At 48.0% G+C, this 18392-nt stretch overlaps 1 protein-coding gene across 1 annotated transcript in view; it reads left to right on the top strand.

Annotated features, from left to right (window-relative positions):
* The window catches only part of LOC145349988 (inactive phospholipase C-like protein 1), a 389665-nt gene that overhangs the window by 355651 nt on the left and 15622 nt on the right, over positions 1-18392 (top strand). The gene's annotated exons all lie outside the window — the stretch shown is intronic.

Here is an 18392-nt window from a genome sequence, read left to right as displayed (position 1 = left end):
GTCCCAGTAATGGTCCATTTGAATCCACAAATAGCTAAATATACATGCACACTAGAGTGTTGTTTACAAGCCAGTCATTCTGGGGTGCTGGTTAGTCACACAAGAGATGGGTTAGGGAGGAGAGATAGCAGCAGTGTTTTTCCGGATCTGCTGTTGGAGTCACCTATATATAGAACCATAGACCACATAGATGGAGGCCATTTGGACCATCAAGTGCACGCTGGCTTTCTGTAAGAGCATTTTCAGTAGTTCCCATCCCCTACATTTTCAGTGTTGCTCTGAAATTTTTCTCTCTTCCGGTCTTTATCCAGTTCCCTTTCAAAAGCCACAATTGAATCTGCCATCTACCACCCACTCTCATTTGCTCCTTAAAAAGACTTTTTCTTAAATGGCCTTTGGTTCTGTTGCAAATCAATTTAAAGATGTTCTTTGGTTCTTGAACCTTCAATAAACAGGAAAATGTTCACTATTCTCCTGTCGAGATCGCCATGATTTTGAAGATCTCTTGATATTTCTCCTCAACCTTCTCTAAGGAGAACCATCCCAGCTTCTCCAGTCTATTATCCATTTAACTGAAATACGTCAAGCCTAGAACCATTCTCAGAAATCTTTTTTCATCTACTGAAAAGCCTTCACATCTTTCCAAATGTGCACTGTCCTGAACTGGAGGCCAATGCGGTATGCATTGTCTATATGGACTTCAGCAAGGCCTTTGATAAGGTACTGCTTAGTAGACTGGTCAGTAAGGTTAGATCACATAGAATCCAGGGAGAACTAGCCAACTAGATACAAATGTGATTTGCCGTTAGGAAACTGAGTGAGGTGGCATATGACTGTTTTTCAGTGACCTTTGACCAGTGGTGTACACAGGGATCAATACTATTTGTCATTTATATAAACAATTTGGATGAGAGTATAGAAGACATGGTTAGTGAGTTTGTGAATGACACCAACATTGGCAGTGTAGTGGACAGTGAAGGAGGTTATCTAAGACTACAATGTGATCTTGAGCAACTGGGCCAGTGGGCTGAGGTTTGGCAGATAGAGTTTCATTCAGATAAATGCAAGGAGTTGCATTTTCATAAGACAGATCAGGGCAGGACTTACACAGTTAACGGTAGGACCCTGGAGAGTGTTGTCAGACAGAGAGACCTAAGGATGCCAGTTCAGAGTTCCTTGAAAGTGGTGTCACAGTTAGAAGGGGTGGCGAAGAAGGCATTTGGCACACTTACCTTCATCAGTCAGAGCATTGGGTACAGGGGTTGCGACATTATATTACAACTGTACTAGACATTGGTAAGGCCACATTTGGAATATTAATGATTTGGATGAGAATATAGGAGGAATATTTAGTAAGTTTGCAAATAACATCAAGATTGATGGCATAGTGGACAGTGAAGAAGGTTATCTTGCATTGCAATGGGATCTTGATCAATTGGGCCAGTGGGCTGACGAATGGCAGATGGAGTTTAATTTAGATAAATGCGAGGTGGTGCATTTTGGTAGATTTTACCAAGGCAGGACTTACTCAGTTGGTGGTAGGACGTTCGGGAGAGTTACAAAAGAAAGACATCTAGGGGTACGGGTTCATAGCTCGTTGAAAGCGGAGTCACAGGTGGACAGAGTGGTAAAGAAGGCATTCAGCATGTTTGATCAAAACATTGAGTACAGAAGTTGGAATGTCTTGCTGAAGATTTACAAGACATTGGTAAGGCCACATTTGGAACACTATGTTCAGTTCTGGTCACCCTATTATAGAAATGATATTATAGAAAGAGTGCAGAAGAGGATGCTAGGATGCTACTGGGACTTGATGGTTTGAGTTATAAGGAGAGGCTGGATCTGCTGGATAGTCAATATCTTTTCCCAAAGGTAGTGGAGTCTAAAACTAGAGGGCATATGTTTAAGGTGAGAAGGGGAGATACAAAACTGTCCAGAGGGCAATTTTTTCACACACCGGATGGTGAGTATCTGGAACAAGCTGCCAGAGATAGTAGTAGAGATAGGTACAATTTTGTTTTTTAAAAAGCTTTTAGACAGTTACATGGGTAAGATGGGTATAGAGGAACATGGGCCAAATGCAGGCAATTGGGACGAGCTTGGGGGTTAAAGCAAAAAGGGCAGCATGGACAAGTTTGGCGGAAGGGCCTGTTTCTATGTGTAAACCTCTATGACTTTATGAGTACTGCATACTATTCAGGTTGCCCTGCTATAGGAAGGATATTATTAAACTGGAAAGGGTGCAAAAGGATTTACAAGGATATTACTGGGCTGGAAGGTTTGAATTATGAGGAGAGGCTGGATAGGCTGGAACTTCATTCCCTGCAATATAGGAGGATGAGGGATGACCTTATAGAGGTTTAGAAAATCATGAGGGGAATAGATAAGGTGAATAGCCAAGGTCTTTCCCTCAGGTAGGGGAACCCAAAACTAGAGGGCTTGGGTTTAAGATGAGAGAGGGGAAAGATTTAAAAGGGGCCTGAGGGGCAACTTTTTCACGTAGAGGATGGTGCGTATATGGAATGAACTTCCAGAGAAGGTGGTAGAGGCAGGTAGAATTACAACATTTAAAAGACATTGCTTAGGAAAGGTTTAGAAGGATATGGGTCAACACAAGCAAATGGGATTAGTTCAGTGTAGGAAACCTGTTCAGCACAGATGAGTTGAGCTGAAGGATCTGTTTCCATGCTGTATATCTCTGATTCAGTAGTCTTGTTGAGGTCAAACAAGTGTCTTATAAAGATTCATTGTAACTTCCTTGCTTTTATATTCCTTACCACTATTTCTAAAACCTAGAATCCCGTTAACCTTTTTAACTTTCTCAACATGTCCTGCCACTTCAATCATACTCATTTGAATAAAACAAAAAAATCAGTAAATTAAACAAAGAAAAACACAGGATATGATAATATTCAGTGGGACACTGTAAGTAAAACAGAATGGCAAAAAAAACTTCGCTAACTAAACCAAAATATTAGCCCAAGGGGTGATGTTGCACCCTAGGCCCTCCGGTGCACACCAGCCATGGAAGATTTGAAGCGTGTTGGTGGACACCCACCATGAATGTAGCTACAATAGAAGACGGACAGTCGGATTGGAAGATCCCCTTGCCTGGATCTGTTCACGGCCCGTTTGGCCAGGAACAGGTTTCTCCCTTCTTGTCCCCTGTACACCTTCAGTTAAAGGTGTGCAGTATATCATTAGGTATCTCTGATCCTGAATCCCCTATGGATCGTAACCTCTAATTTATGTAACTTCGTATTCTTCCTACCACAACGTATCACTTTACATTTCTCTGCATTAAGTTTCATCGACCACAGAACTGCCCGTTCCACCAGCCTGTCTGTCCTCTTGAAGTTGGTTACAATCCTCCTCAGAATTCACACTAAGTTTAGTGCCATCTGCAAATTTTGAAATTGTGCCCTGTACACCCAAGCCTGGTTCATTAGGGGCCCGATTTTACCAGCAAGTTTTTAGGTGCGATCCACGCCTACCTCTGCACCGGTGCCCCCTTTACCAAGGCCTGAAAATGGATACGAGTGGCACCACGTCTGAAACAGGCACAACGGAAATTTAAATGCTTTTGAATGCATTTAAATTGACTTAATTGGCTGGACTTTAGCAGCACTTGCCTCTTTACCACCACGTTTGCCAATCAGAAATCAGTGCAAATCAGCCACGCACAATAAAAGCCCGATTCAGGAGCTTCGTCAGTGAGGGTTAGTGAGGAGGTAGATGCACAGCGTCCGACAGCTCTCTGCTACTCACAGGTGTCCTGTTGTTGCGCCCATTTTCGGTCTCGGGTTGGTGGCGGCTCTGCGACTGGGTGGGGGGCTGCTGTTGCTCTGCAGGATCTCTGCTGTCCGACTTGCAGCACGAACCCGACTCTCAGCACTGACCTCGAGTCTTATAGTGCTGTTGTGCACACTCAGCTCACTTCCAACCGAACGATGTGCACAAAGTCCTTGCAAATAGCACTGCTGCAAGCTCTCAACATTTCAAGGAGCTGTGATTGCGGGGAGCGCGTGGCTGGGAGATTGGGGGGGGAGCTGTGATTGTGGGGAGTGTGTGGCTGGGAGATTGGGGGGGGAGCTGTGATTGTGGGGAGTGTGTGGCTGGGGGAATTGGGGGGGCTGTGATTGTGGGGAGCGTGTGGCTGGGGAATGGGGGGGCTGTGATTGTGGGGAGTGTGTGGCTGGGGGAATTGGGGGGGGCTGTGATTGTGGGGAGCATGTGGCTGGGGGATTGGGGGGGGAGCTGTGATTGTGGGGAGTTTGTGGCTGGGGGAATTGGGGGGGGCTGTGATTGTGGGGAGTGTGTGGCTGGGGAATGGGGGGCTGTGATTGTGGGGAGTGTGTGGCTGGGGGAATTGGGGGGCTGTGATTGTGGGGAGAGTGTGGCTGGGGGAATTGGGGGGGGCTGTGATTGTGGGGAGTGTGTGGCAGGGGGAATTGGGGGGGGCTGTGATTGTGGGGAGCATGTGGCTGGGGGAATTGGGGGGGCTGTGATTGTGGGGAGTGTGTGGCTGGGGGAATTGGGGGGGCTGTGATTGTGGGGAGTTTGTGGCTGGGGGAATTGGGGGGGCTGTGATTGTGGGGAGTGTGTGGCTGGGGGAATTGGGGGGGCTGTGATTGTGGGGAGGATGTGGCTGGGGGAATTGGGGGGGCTGTGATTGTGGGGAGTGTGTGGCTGGGGGAATTGGGGGGGCTGTGATTGTGGGGAGAATGTGGCTGGGGGAATGGGGGGGCTGTGATTGTGGGGAGTGTGTGGCTGGGGGAATTGGGGGGGCTGTGATTGTGGGGAGTGTGTGGCTGGGGGAATTGGGGGGGCTGTGATTGTGGGGAGTGTGTGGCTGGGAGAATTGGGGGGGCTGTGATTGTGGGGAGTGTGTGGCTGGGGGAATTGGGGGGGCTGTGATTGTGGGGAGTGTGTGGCTGGGGGAATTGGGGGGGCTGTGATTGTGGGGAGTGTGTGGCTGGCGGAATTGGGGGGGCTGTGATTGTGGGGAGTGTGTGGCTGGCGGAATTGTAGAGGGGGCTGTGATTGTGGGGAGCATGTGGTTGGGGAAGTTGAGGTGGGGGGTGCTGTGGTTGTGAATGGGATAGGGGCTATCAGCATTCCATAACCTCTACATGTGTTCCTCTCCATCTCTCCTTCCTCTGCCCCCACCCTTCAGCGTGACAACATGGCTTTTTCAATGCAACCAATAGATATAGCTATTTCTTTGGTTGCTGTTGGACCTGAGAAGGAGGAGCAGGAGGAGCAAGAGTTGCAGGCGCAGGAGGAAGAGTTGCGGGCACAGGAGGTCCAATCCTTGCAGGACCAGAGGGAGATGACCATCAGCGGCAGGAGGTGAAGGAGGGAGCAGAGACCCTGGCAGTTCCGTACACAAGTGTCCTTCAAGCAGATGTCGAACAATGTGTGCCGCCAACGTCTCTAACTCTAAAAGGAAACCATGCAACACCTATGCAACCTGTTGCAGGACCTGGCACCTAGAGGTGGGGGGGGCACCCAATCTGTCAAATTGATGGCCGCTCTAAACCTTTAGGCGACTGGTTCATTCCAGACCCCAAGTGGAGATGTCTGTGGCATCTCCCAATCTGCCATGCACACCTGTGTGAGGCAGGTCACTGAAGACCTGTATGCCTTGGCTGGCCAGTTATCAGCTTCAACCTGGACCAAGGGCAGCAGAAAGCCTGGGCTGCAGGGTTTGCAGCCATTGCAGAGATGCCAAACGTGCAGGGGGCGATCGATTGCCCCCCTACATAATCCATGAAGATTTGTTAATAGGAAGGGGTTCCACTGCCTGGATGTTCCCTGACCATCATGCATGTCTACGCCAGACATCTAGGTAGCGTGCATGACAGCTTCATAAGCAGGAGCTCAGACATTCCAGAGGCATTGGAGGAGGATCCTAGGCTGCAGGGTTGCTCCTGGGTGATATGGATTACCCGCTTCGGACATGGCTGATGATGCCTGTGTGGAGGTCTGTGTCTGGGGCGGAGACTTGCTATAATGAAGCCCATGTAGCCACCCACGTGACAGTGGAGAGGTGCATTGGGCTCCTCAAGATGCGATTCCGGTGCCTGGACCAATCTGGTGGGATCCTCCAGCACAGCCCCTGATCTCCTCCCGCATTATGGTGGTATGCTGTGCCTCGTTCTGCAGCGAGGTGACCTCTTGGAGGAGGGGAAGGACATGGAGGCTGATCAGCTGACCCTTGCTGGGGAGGATGACCAGCAGGAGGAGGAAGAGCATGCCTTGGAACATCACCCAGGCACTGGAGGGCTGACAGCTCAAATGAGGCACGCAAGGGCAGCAATCAGGCGGTTCGCTTGCTAGGGGATGTCTATGGCTTCCATCCCTCCAACCACTCCTCCCCATTCTTTCCCTATATCCTACACATTATCATACCAGAGTGGTGGGACTGGGTAGTCTGTGTTTGTGAGGGTTTTGGTAGGCAGGAGGGTTATGATGACTTGCTAAGCCACTATGATGATGCTCTGGTGCAAACTAGTCTGACTCCTACCTGAGCTCCCCATGCATGCTAGCACCTGGATCTGCATTTGTATAGTGGATAAAGGATCTGAAACCTCAAAACAGGGCCCTGGGGCAGGTGGTGGGGGATGTGAGGGAATTGTTCGTGAGGTCTATGAAACCAATGGTTTCTTTTTCTCAGTGACACAGCATTGAGGGACCTCCCCAACTGACATCAACATGAAGTGTTGGGTGATCATCAGTGAAAGAGGATTCATTATCAAGACAAATTAGTCGCAGGTGCGTGTTGAAAAAACATTTATTTACAATAAAGGTGTTTAAATAAGATGTTGTAACATAAAAGCTTGTGAACAGAAAATGTTACGGTGCTTACATATCTTTCTAACTAGTGCAACCCTTCACCGTGCCATCTCAGTGAGTTTCCTGACCTTATGTGGCCTATCACTACATCTCTGTGACTCCCCAGAATGTACATCGGAGATGGAGGGGGCCAGTTGCCTATTCGCCCTGTGGCCTGTGATGTGCATGGCAGGTGTGCTCTGGAGGCCCCGGACTTTGAGGGCCTTGGCCTGCTTCCAGATGTCAAGGATGTTTCCATGACAGCCTCTTCATCCTGCTGCCTCTGAGATGTCCCGATGTCTGGAAGGGGGGGGGTCAGAAGATGGAGCCACAGTCTCTTGGCTGGAAGGCCCTGGCATGGGCCCAAGCCATTCCTCCTCCATTGGGATTCCTCCATGGGACAGTGGTGCTTCTGCAATGAGCTCCAGAAGCTCTGGCGTCACCTGGTCCTGCCAGTCCCGGAGGACTACCTGTGTCCTACCCAAGGTGGTTGACCCCTCTGCTATGGCCACTTGAGTTGGGGGCCATCTCCCAATGGCTGCAAGTGCCCTCTGAGACGGGGCCATGCTCTGCAACCTCTCAGCCATGACCCTCTGAGACTGGGCCATGTTTCTCAAGGGCTGCTGCCATAGCCTGTCTCAGCACTGTCCCGCTGTGTCTCAGCGCTGGGTCTCCTGCAAGCTCTCAAGCCACTCAGCCAAGGGCCGCAGAATCTCGAGAAGCCTGAGCAGTCCCTCAGTTACGGCCCTCCTGAACTCTGCTGTGGCCGACTGTGCCTCAGCTGCAGCCCTCTGGGATTCTGCTGTGGCCTGTTGTGACTTGGCCATTTCTTGGAGCTTGCCATTCATGGTGAGGATCCTCTGTCCCAGGCTTTCCACTGCAACGCCACTCTTACAGTGTCAGCCTGGGAACCACGCAAGACAGGCAATAGCTGGTTCACCTGAAAGCTTTGGGACTCCTCCCAAAAGCCTTGTAGTTGGTTCAGTGTGGCCGTCAGCCCCTCCTGCATTCTCTGGCTCTATTGCTGAATCTCCAGCAGCTGAGGGTGAAGTGATCTCAGAGGACCAGCATGTAGCCTGGAGCCAGCTGAGTCCTCACCTCTGGCAGGCCTCGCACGCCAGAGGCCTCGGACATTCCCTTCTCCACCCAATTGTACATTATCAGATGTGTCATATGCACCAGAGAGTGACCCAAAAGCCTCACTACTAACTGAACCCCCTGACACGTCAGTATCCGACGTGGTGGGTTGTGTGGCAGCTGACGCCAAAATGGTGCCATCCTCAGAGGTCCCTTCACCTGCATCCTCTGGGGATTTGTCCAAGCTGTCTGGACCAGGAGGGATGGGAGCTGTAGCCGGGGCCTGTAGTCCAGAATGCCCCAGAGCATCTGGATTTGCCCCTGCAATGCAGGACACAAGGTTAAAAGCAAGGGAGGGAGAGGAATCCGGGATGACAAACACATGATTCACATTTCTCCATTGAACCTAGAACAAAGGACCAAGAAAATTACATCACGGGAACAGGCCCTTCGGCCCTTCAAGCTTGTGGTGACAGGCTGTCCATCTGATTTGTAACCCCCTATCCTTCTGGGGACCATATGCCTCTGTTTCCATCCCATTCACATTGCTGTTGAAATGCTCCTTAAAGGTTACTATTGTATCTGCAGCTGCAGCGTCCCCCAGCAGCGAGTTCCAGGCACCCACTATCCTCTTTGTGTAAATAAATATGCCTCGTACATTTGTTTTGAACTTTGCCCCTCGCACCAAAAACTCATGCCCCTGAGAAGATGCCTTGAAGTGATTGAAGGACTGCTCACGTCCTGATGACAGCCCAACTATGCTGTTGCTGAAAGCCTGCATCTCCCCTTTTCTGGAGAGCTTCAGCGCCCGCTCCTCAAAGGAGGTGAGGACCTGGAGGTCTGGTTCACCACCCCCTGTCTTCGACCTCTCACAGATGTTGTGCTCGGTCTTCTTCTGTGGAGACAGAGGAGCCATGAAAGAAATGGTGGCACAACTCCTGCAGAGTATCAAGTGGTTGCTGTTAGAGAGGAAGCACAGCAGAACTCACTGGGGGGGAAAGGAAGAAGTGCTTGGAGTCAGGAGCTGGAAGCATGCAGGGTGCTGGGGATGGGATGATCTGGGAGAAGATGCAAAATGGGGTTCATCGCTCACCCTTGCTGCATGGATGAGGTCACTGGCTCTTTTCTGGCACTGCCCCCTGGTTCGGGGGTGGGGGGCAGTGCCCTAGCACTGACTGAGGTGGCAACTTCCTCCCAGGCTGCCTTTCCATCAGCCCCCCCCTTGGTCTGCGTCCTCCTGAGGTGAAGAGGATATCCAGCCTCGCATCTGCTGCATCCAGCAGCCTCCCCAGATCGCCCTCAGAAAATTGAGGGCTGGTTGTGTGCTCATTTTTTTTTCCTGCATTGCTTGCCTGCCTGCCTGTCCATTCTTGAGTTTTTAATGGAGCTGCCCCTCCTTACGGCAGATCAGCTGCTGGCAGTTTGGCAGTGCTTTCCAGCGAGTTACATGCAGTTTGCTTGTTAGCACTGAGGGAAAGGCTAGTGACCACTTGCTAGTGTGCTGGTGGGAGGGTGGCGGGGGGGTGTGTGGTGATGTGGATGAGTGCCTCAATGATTGGGATGATGTAGAGATGCCGGCGTTGTATTGGGGTAAGCACAGTAAGAACTCTTACTACGCCAGGTTAAAGTCCAACAGGTTTATTTGGTAGCACAGCTTTCGGAGTCTCGTCCCTTCTTCAGGTAAGTGGGAGTTCTGTTCATAAACGGGGCATATAAAGACACAAACTCAATTTACATGATAATGGTTGGAATGCAAGTCTTTATAGATAATCAAGTCTTAAAGGTACAGACAACATGAGTGAAGAGAGGGCCAAGCACTGGTTAAAGAGGCGTGAATTGTCTCCAGCCAGGACAGTTAGTGAGATTTTGCAAGCCCAGGCAAGTTGTGAGGGTTACAGATACTGTGACATGAACTCAAGATCGCGGTAGAGGCCGTCCTCATGTGTGCAGAACTTGGCTATCAGTTTCTGCTCAGCGATTCTGCGTTGTCATGTTTGTCAAGGCTGCCTTGGAGAATGCTTACCCGAAGATCAGAGACTGAATGCCTGTGACTGCTGAAGTGTTCCCCGACTGAAAGAAAACACTCCTGCCTGGTGATTGTCGAGTGGTGTTCATTCATCCGTTGTCACAGTGCCTGCATGGTCTTCCCAATGTACCATGCCTCAGGACATCCTTTCCTGCGGCGTTGGCTGAGTCCTTAGAGAAACGAAGGATGAGGGGTGACGTGATAGAGGTGTGTAGAATGTTGAGAGGTATTGATCGAGTGGATTCTCAGAGGCTTTTTCCCAAGGCTGAAATGGCTGCCACAAGAGGACACAGGTTTAGGGTCTGGGGAGTAGGTACAGAGGAGACGTCAGGGGTAAGTTTTTCACTCAGAGGGAGGTGGGTGCGTGGAATCAGCTGCCAGCGGTGGTGGTGGAGGCGGATTCGATAGGGTCTTTTAAGAGACTTTTGGATGACTACATGGGACTTAGTAAGATAGAAAGTTATAGGTAAGCCTAGTGGGTAGAGATATGTTCAGTGCAACTTGTGAGCCAAAGGGCCTGTTTGTGCTGTAGTTTTTCTATGTTCTAATACGTACTGTGTATGTGGTGGAAGATGTTCTCATGTGAGATGATGGCATCCATGTCAATGACCTGGCACGTCTTGCAGAGGTTGCAGTGACAGGATTGTGTGGTGTCATGGTCACTGTTTGCCTAAAGGCTGGGCAGTTTGCTGTGATGTGGATGTGCCGGCGTTGGACTGGGGTAAACACAGTAAAAAGTCTGACAACACCTGGTTTTAGTCCAACTGATTTATTTGTTGACTAAAACCAGGTGTTGTCAGACTTTTTACTGTGTTTACCCCAGTCCAACGCCGGCACATCCACATCACAGCAAACTGCCCAGCCTTTAGGCAAACAGTGACCATGACACCACACAATCCTGTCACTGCAACCTCTGCAAGACGTGCCAGGTCATTGACATGGATGCCATCATCTCACATGAGAACATCTTCCACCACATACACAGTACGTATTAGAACATAGAAAAACTACAGCACAAACAGGCCCTTTGGCTCACAAGTTGCACTGAACATATCTCTACCCACTAGGCTTACCTATAACTTTCTATCTTACTAAGTCCCATGTAGTCATCCAAAAGTCTCTTAAAAGACCCTATCGAATCCGCCTCCACCACCACCGCTGGCAGCTGATTCCACGCACCCACCTCCCTCTGAGTGAAAAACTTACCCCTGACGTCTCCTCTGTACCTACTCCCCAGACCCTAAACCTGTGTCCTCTTGTGGCAGCCATTTCAGCCTTGGGAAAAAGCCTCTGAGAATCCACTCGATCAATACCTCTCAACATTCTACACACCTCTATCACGTCACCCCTCATCCTTCGTTTCTCTAAGGACTCAGCCAACGCCGCAGGAAAGGATGTCCTGAGGCATGGTACATTGGGAAGACCATGCAGGCACTGTGACAACGGATGAATGAACACCACTCGACAATCACCAGGCAGGAGTGTTTTCTTTCAGTCGGGGAACACTTCAGCAGTCACAGGCATTCAGTCTCTGATCTTCGGGTAAGTGTTCTCCAAGGCAGCCTTGACAACACATGACAACGCAGAATCGCTGAGCAGAAACTGATAGCCAAGTTCTGCACACATGAGGACGGCCTCTACCGCGATCTTGAGTTCATGTCACAGTATCTGTAACCCTCACAACTTGCCTGGGCTTGCAAAATCTCACTAACTGTCCTGGCGGTTGGACTAAAACCAGGTGTTGTCAGACTTTTTACCCAGTTTGCTGTGGACAGTGGTCTGTTTGAGGTTGTGCGGTTGTTTGAAGGCAAGAATTGGAGGTGTGGGGATAGCCTTGGCGAGATGTTTGTCTTCATTGATGACATGTTGAAGGCTCTGGAGAAGACATCGTTGCTTCTCCGCTCTGGAGAAGTACTGGATGATGAAGGGTACTCTGTCCACCATGTCCCGTGTTTGTCTTCTGAGGAGGTTGGTGCAGTTTTTCACTGTGGCGAGTCGGAACTGTCGATCAATGAATTGGGCACTGTATCTTGTTCTTATGACGGCGTCTTTCAGCATCTGGAGGTGTCTGTTGCGATCCTTCTCATCTGAGCAGATCCTATGTATACTGAGGGCTTGTCCATAGGGGATGGCTTCTTTAACGTGTTTAGGGTGGAAGCTGGAGAAGTGGAGCATTGTGAGGTTATCCATAGGCTTGCGGTACAGTGAGGTGCTGAGGTGGTTGTCCTTGATGGAGATGCATGTGTCCAAGAATGCAGCCAATTCTGGAGAGTAGTCCATGGTGAGTCTGATGGTGGGATGGAACTTATTGATGTCATCATATAGTTGTTTCAGTGATTGTTCGCCATGAGTCTAAAGAAAGAAAATGTCATTGATGTGTCTAGTGTGTAGCATCGGTTGAAGATCCTGTGAGGTGAAGAGGTCTTGTTCGAATGTGTGCATGAAGATGTTGGCATGTTGAGGTGCGAATTTGGTCCCCATGGCTGTTCCGTGTGTCTGGATGAAGAACTGTTTGTTGAAAGTGAAGACAGTGTGGTCCAGAATGAAGTGGAAGAGTTGTAGACTTGCACCTGGAGATTGGCAGTTGTCGGCGTTGAGTACTGAGGCAGTTACAGCAATGCCGTCATCGTGGGGATGATAGTGTAGAGTGCCAAGACATCCATTGTGACCAGGAGTGCCCCTGGTTCAACTACTCCACATGTGCTGAATTTCTGTAAGAAGTCCGTAGTGTTGCGACAAAAACTGGGGGTTCTTTGTACAATGGGTTTCAGGATGACCTCGACGTAGCCGCAGAGGTTTTCACACAGGGCCCCATCACCTGATAGGATGGGATGGCCAGGTGTGTTTGCCTTCTGTATCTTTGGGAGGCAGTAGAGATTTCCAATGCGGGGAGTACGTGGGATGAAAGCATGGAGGGTGCTTTGAAGATCCAGGTTAAAGGTCTTGATCAGTCTGTTGAGTTGACGGGTGTCTTCTTTGGTTGAATCTGTAGGTAAGTGTCCACATTCTTCCTCATTGTTCAGTTGTCGGTACACTTTGCAGTAATCCATTCTGTTTGGTATGACTGTGGCCTCTCTTTTGCCTGCTGGTTTGATGACAGTGTTGCGGTTGGTCTTGAGAGCTTGGATGGCGTTGCATTGTGTTTGGGAGACGTTCAATGATTGGGGGCAGGGAAGAGAGAGGAAGGTATCACACAGCAATCGGAGTCCAGAAGAGATGGGGACCTTGTGTGGGAGGATCAGGGGTGAGGGGGATCACCCAGCCTGTTATCTGTAGAGTGGAGGGTGGATCTCTCTGTCTGAGATGAGTGAGGGGCAGGAGGGGGTCCACTTCCAATCTGCCTGAGATCAATGAGGGGGATGGGGCGGGGGGGTCCACTGCCACTCTGCCTGAGACGAATGCCGGGGGTGTCCGCTGCCACTCTGCCAGAGATCATTGGGGGAAAAGGGGGGAGAGGGCTGCGATCGGTCTGGGTGGCAGTGGGGATAAGGGGGTCAGTAATGTTGTGGGGTGGAACAATGTCTGTAGGGGCCATGGGGAGGCACTATCCAGCTCATGCATGATGTGGTAGGGGAGCAGATTCTATCAATTTTTTTCTGTGCATGCACAGTTGGAGGTGCCAATCAGACCTGTAGGATTTTAGGCACAATAAGCCCTGCCCACAGGCTTCTGCAGCATGATTCGGAATTGCTGCATTTTTTTACAGGCAGAGTGCCTATGGGGACGTCACAGAACAAGTCGGATCTGGTTCCCTCTCAGATTCAGCACTTAGATTAAAATGGTAAAATCAGGCCCTTTATCAAGAAAAGCAGTGGTTCTAGGAGAACTCCACTGTATGTCTTCCTTCAGACCAGAAAGCATCCATTTTCCATTACTCTGTTTTTTTGTCACTTAGCCAACTTCATATCACTGCTTTCACTTTTTCTGTTTTCCGTGGGCTTGAACTTTACTGGTAAGCTAATTATGTGATACTTTATCAAATGCTTTTAACAAGAGCACGTAAACCACATCAGCTGCATTACTCTCATCAACCTTCTTAGTTATCTCATGGAAAAATTCAAATTAGTTAGTTAAAACACAATTTTCCTTTACCAGATTGATGCTGGGGGCCTGAGAGCTGTTGCTTCTTCCTCTAACAGAAGCCTGAACAATCCCCGTTCCCCACCACTTTCCTCTCTCTGGCTGAACTTGTTCTCACACTCAACAATTTCTCCTTTAACTTTTCTTACTTCCTCCAAATATAAGGTGTGGCGGTGGGCACCCGTTTGGGTTCCAGTTATGCCTGTCTTTTTATGGGATATGTAGAACATTCCTTATTCTAGTCCTACACTGGCCCTCTTCCACAACTCTTTCATTGTTACATCAATGACTATTTTAGTGCTGCTTCATGCTTTCATCTGGAAATATTTATCAATTTAGCTTCCAATTTCCACCCTCTATCATCTTCACATTGTCTATCTCTGACACTTCTGTTTCTTGACTTCTGTGTCTCCATTTCTGGTGATAGACTTTCCACCAGTATCCAGTACAAGACCACTGACTCCTACAGTTACCTTGACTACAGCTCTTCACACCCCACATCTTGTAAGGGCTCCACCACATCCTCTCAGTTCCTTTGCCACTGCCACATCTGTTCCGATGATGCCTCTGTCCAAAATGGCACTGCTGAAATGTCTTCCTTAGTCATAATTTTCTACCTACAGTGGTTGACAGTGCTCTCAACTGTGACTCCCCTCACTCCCCCTGTCAGCATTCTGCAGGGAACATTCTTTCTGGGACACCCTAGTCCACTCCTCCATCACACTTAACATTTCATCTACCGTCCACAGCACCTTCCCATGTCGTCATGGAAGGTGCCAAGCAGTGCTTTAATCTGGTCTATTGCATTCGTTGCTTCCAATGTGGTCTACTCTACATTGGAGAGACCAAGCACAGACTGGATGACTGCTTTGCAGAACACCTTTGGTCCGTCCGCAAGCAGAACCCAGACCTCCTTGTCACCTGCTATTTCAGTGCACCATCCTGCCCTTGTGTTCACATATCTGTCCTTGGCTTGTTGCAGTGTTCCAGTGAAACCCAATGGAGGAACAGTACCTCACCTTCCAATGAGACAATTTACAACCTTCCGGACTGAACATTAAGTTCAACAACTTCAGAACATGAATTCTCCTCCACCTCCGCTCCATTTCCATTTATTTAATTAATTTATTATTTTATATTCTTGTTCTATATTTTAAATTTTAATTTTGTCTGTTGTTTCAATTGTCCACTTCTAAATCTTGCTTTCCTTCTTGTTCCTCCCCTCACCCACCTCACTAGGGCCACCTGCCACATTCCTCAGTAGTCCTTTGATGCTATGTACCTTTGTTCTGCCATTGACACATTCTGATTACCTAATGGATACTATTAGCAGCAGTCCCAAATTTTATCACCATTATTTACGTTCTCTTTGCCCTTTTGTCTATGACACTTCAGTCAATTACAACCTCCCCTTGTCACCCAAGCTGCTCCCCTTCCCTCCTCCACCCCCCACCACTCCACTCCTCAACCTTACAGTATAAATCTCATCCTACTTTACTTGCCTTTTGCTCTGATGAAGGGTCATCCAAACTTGAAATGATGGCTCCATTTTCTCTCCACACATGCTATCAGACCTGCTGAGATCTTCCAGCTTTTTCAGTTTTTGTTTCAGATTCCAGCATTTGCAGCATTTTTCTTTTATCGGAGGGTTTCCTTAATTGATCCACATTTGTCTAAGTGACTGTTAATTTAATCCTGGGTCATCATTTATTTCTAAAATCTTGCCCACCAACTAAGTTCAGCTGTCTGGCCTGTAGTCGCTAGGTTTATCCTTAGCATTTTTTGAACAAGTGTCTAATATTTGGAATTTACAGCCTACTACCACAATTCCTACACCTAAGGAAGATTGGAGGATTTGGCCAGTTCCTCCATAAATTCTGCCCTTTCTTCCCTCAGCAACCTAGGATACATCTCTTCCAACCCTGAAGATTTATCAAATTTGAATAAGCCAGCCTCACCAGGACTGCCTCTTTGTCAATTTTTAGCCCATCCAATAAGACAACTACCTCCTCTTCCACTCTGGTTAGGAATTTCCAGCCCCTTTGAGATGGGACCTGCCATGGGAGATTCGGTGGCCCAGTCAAAAGTCCAACTCCATTGACTTTCAGTGGGACGGGACAGGCCTTGCAGTGGGCGGAGCTAGAAAATCCCACCGTATGATTTCAGCAACTCATTTACAGCTCACCTATGATTTCTGCCTCCATGCAAAGATCCTCCTTTCAATCCTAACTGCCCTCACCCCTTCTGTTCTTGCCCTTTTTACTATATGTATGTTGATATAAGACTTTTGAATTCCCTTTTTATGTAAGCTGCTATTCTCTTCTCATACTCTTGTCTTTCTGATTTCCTTTTTCACTTTCCCTCTGAATTTTCGATATTCAACCTGGCTCTTACAAGTATTATTAACCTGACATCTGTCAATACTTTCTTTTTCCTGCTCCATCTTATATTGCATTTCTTTTGTCATCCAGGGAGCTTTGGCTTTGCTTGCTCTACCTTTTCCCCTCATGGAAATGCACCTCAATCATATAAGAACCATCTCCTCTTTAAAGGCAGCCCATTTTCCCATTGGGGTTTTGCTGCCAATCTTTCATTCTAGTTTTCTGTTACTGATCTGCTAACATCCACTGAAGTGACCCTTCCCCAATTCAGTATTTTTATTCTAATTTGCCCCTTGATTTTTTCCATGGCTATTCTAAATGCCATGATACAATGATCACTATTTACTAAATGTTTCCCTGCTAATACTTGATCCACTTCACCTGCCAAATTCCCCAGAACCAGGTCAAAGCAGTTCATGGAGATGGCAGGTGCAAAGATTTCAAAGTGAATTTAGTTATTTCAGTACAGAGTAAACAAGTAAAGTAGTTGTATGAGTGACAATATAAATTGTTATTGTTGTGTAGTTCTAAAAGGATTTATGGAAAACATATTTAGAGTGTATACTTGTATATAATTGAATGCAGAATATGCTGTGAACTATGAGAATATCACAGCGTGAGAGCAAGAGAGAGATTGAGAATTCGTACAGTTATTTATAAAAATATTTCAAAGAGGCCTTCGATGAAGTAAAAGAGAGAAATGTCAACTCTGATTTATCTCCACAGATGCTGCTTGACCTGCTAAGTATTTCCAGCATTTTCTGTTTTTATTTGTTTTCCAGCACTCATAGTATTTGCTATTGTATCAGAGAAGGTGCAGATAGTGAAGTAGATGAATATACTGACTTTCAAAAAGCATATTATGAAGTTATTCATAAAATAAAATTGCAAGGTATTTAAGGGATAGTGGTAAATTGACATCCAGTTTGACCTCCAGATGTTTCAAATATTACAGCCAGTTCAAAACTTGTAGTAGCAGCATGCCCGTGGATAGGTGTTCTGCTCAATTTTTCACAACTTGTGTGTTCTTTAGAGTTTCTTGTTATCGTTAGCCATTTTCAACTTCAATGAGCAATATGACGAGGTGAAAAAATGCATGCAGTGGTTTCCTAATGCCTTCCTCATATGTACTTGTTATTCGTCCATCGTCATTGATGAGGTCCTCGACACCATTAGTCATTTTGAGGCTGCTTGCTGTGTGTCCAAAGATGACTGATCAGGCCAATTCGGGCACGGAATGTCCTGGCACATATTGGACAGACTTGTGTAGACACTGTGGTTGTTGCGCTGGTGGCTCTGCACTTGCGCAGCTCACGCTTAAGTTGTGCTTCAGCAATACACCTTGCTTCGTGAGCTTTGTGGATGAGGCAGCACCAGGTAGGGCGGTTTTGTGCCAGCGTTTCCCAGGTGGTCGTGTCAATGTCAGGCGACTTCAGGGAGGCTTTGAGTGTATCTTTGAAACGTTTCTTCTGCCCTCCATGCGAGCGTTTTCCAGCAGAGAGTTCCCAAAAAGGAGCTGCTTGGGTATGCGCTCACCTGACATACGGATGACATGACCTGCCCACTGGGTCTGCGCTCTCATCAGCAGTGTGTGGACTGATGGTAGACTTACTCTAGAGAGAACTTCAGTATCTGGTACTTTGTCTTGCCATCAGTTGCGTAATATTCTGCAAAGACAAATCATGTGGAAATGATTGAGCTGTCTTGCATGCTTTGAATACACAGTCCACATTTCAGAGGCATACAGGAGGGTGGTGAGTACCACGGTGCTGTAGACCTTCAGTTTTGTTGCTGGGCTGATTCCTCAACGTTCCCATACAGTGGAGCACAGTCTACCAAAAGCAGAACTTTCCTTTGCTATTCAGCAGTTAACTTCTGCATCAATAGTCATTGCTTGGGAGAGGGTGCTGCCAAGATAAGTGAACTGGTCCGCTGCCCGTAGTTCCTGCCCTTTGATTGTGACTATGGGTTCTGTGTACAGTGCATGAGGA

Source organism: Carcharhinus amblyrhynchos, chromosome 11 (genome assembly GCF_965287045.1).
Source record: "Carcharhinus amblyrhynchos chromosome 11, sCarAmb.v2.hapA, whole genome shotgun sequence".
Taxonomy (NCBI): domain Eukaryota; kingdom Metazoa; phylum Chordata; class Chondrichthyes; order Carcharhiniformes; family Carcharhinidae; genus Carcharhinus; species Carcharhinus amblyrhynchos.
This window is presented reverse-complemented; position numbering and strand designations above follow the sequence as displayed.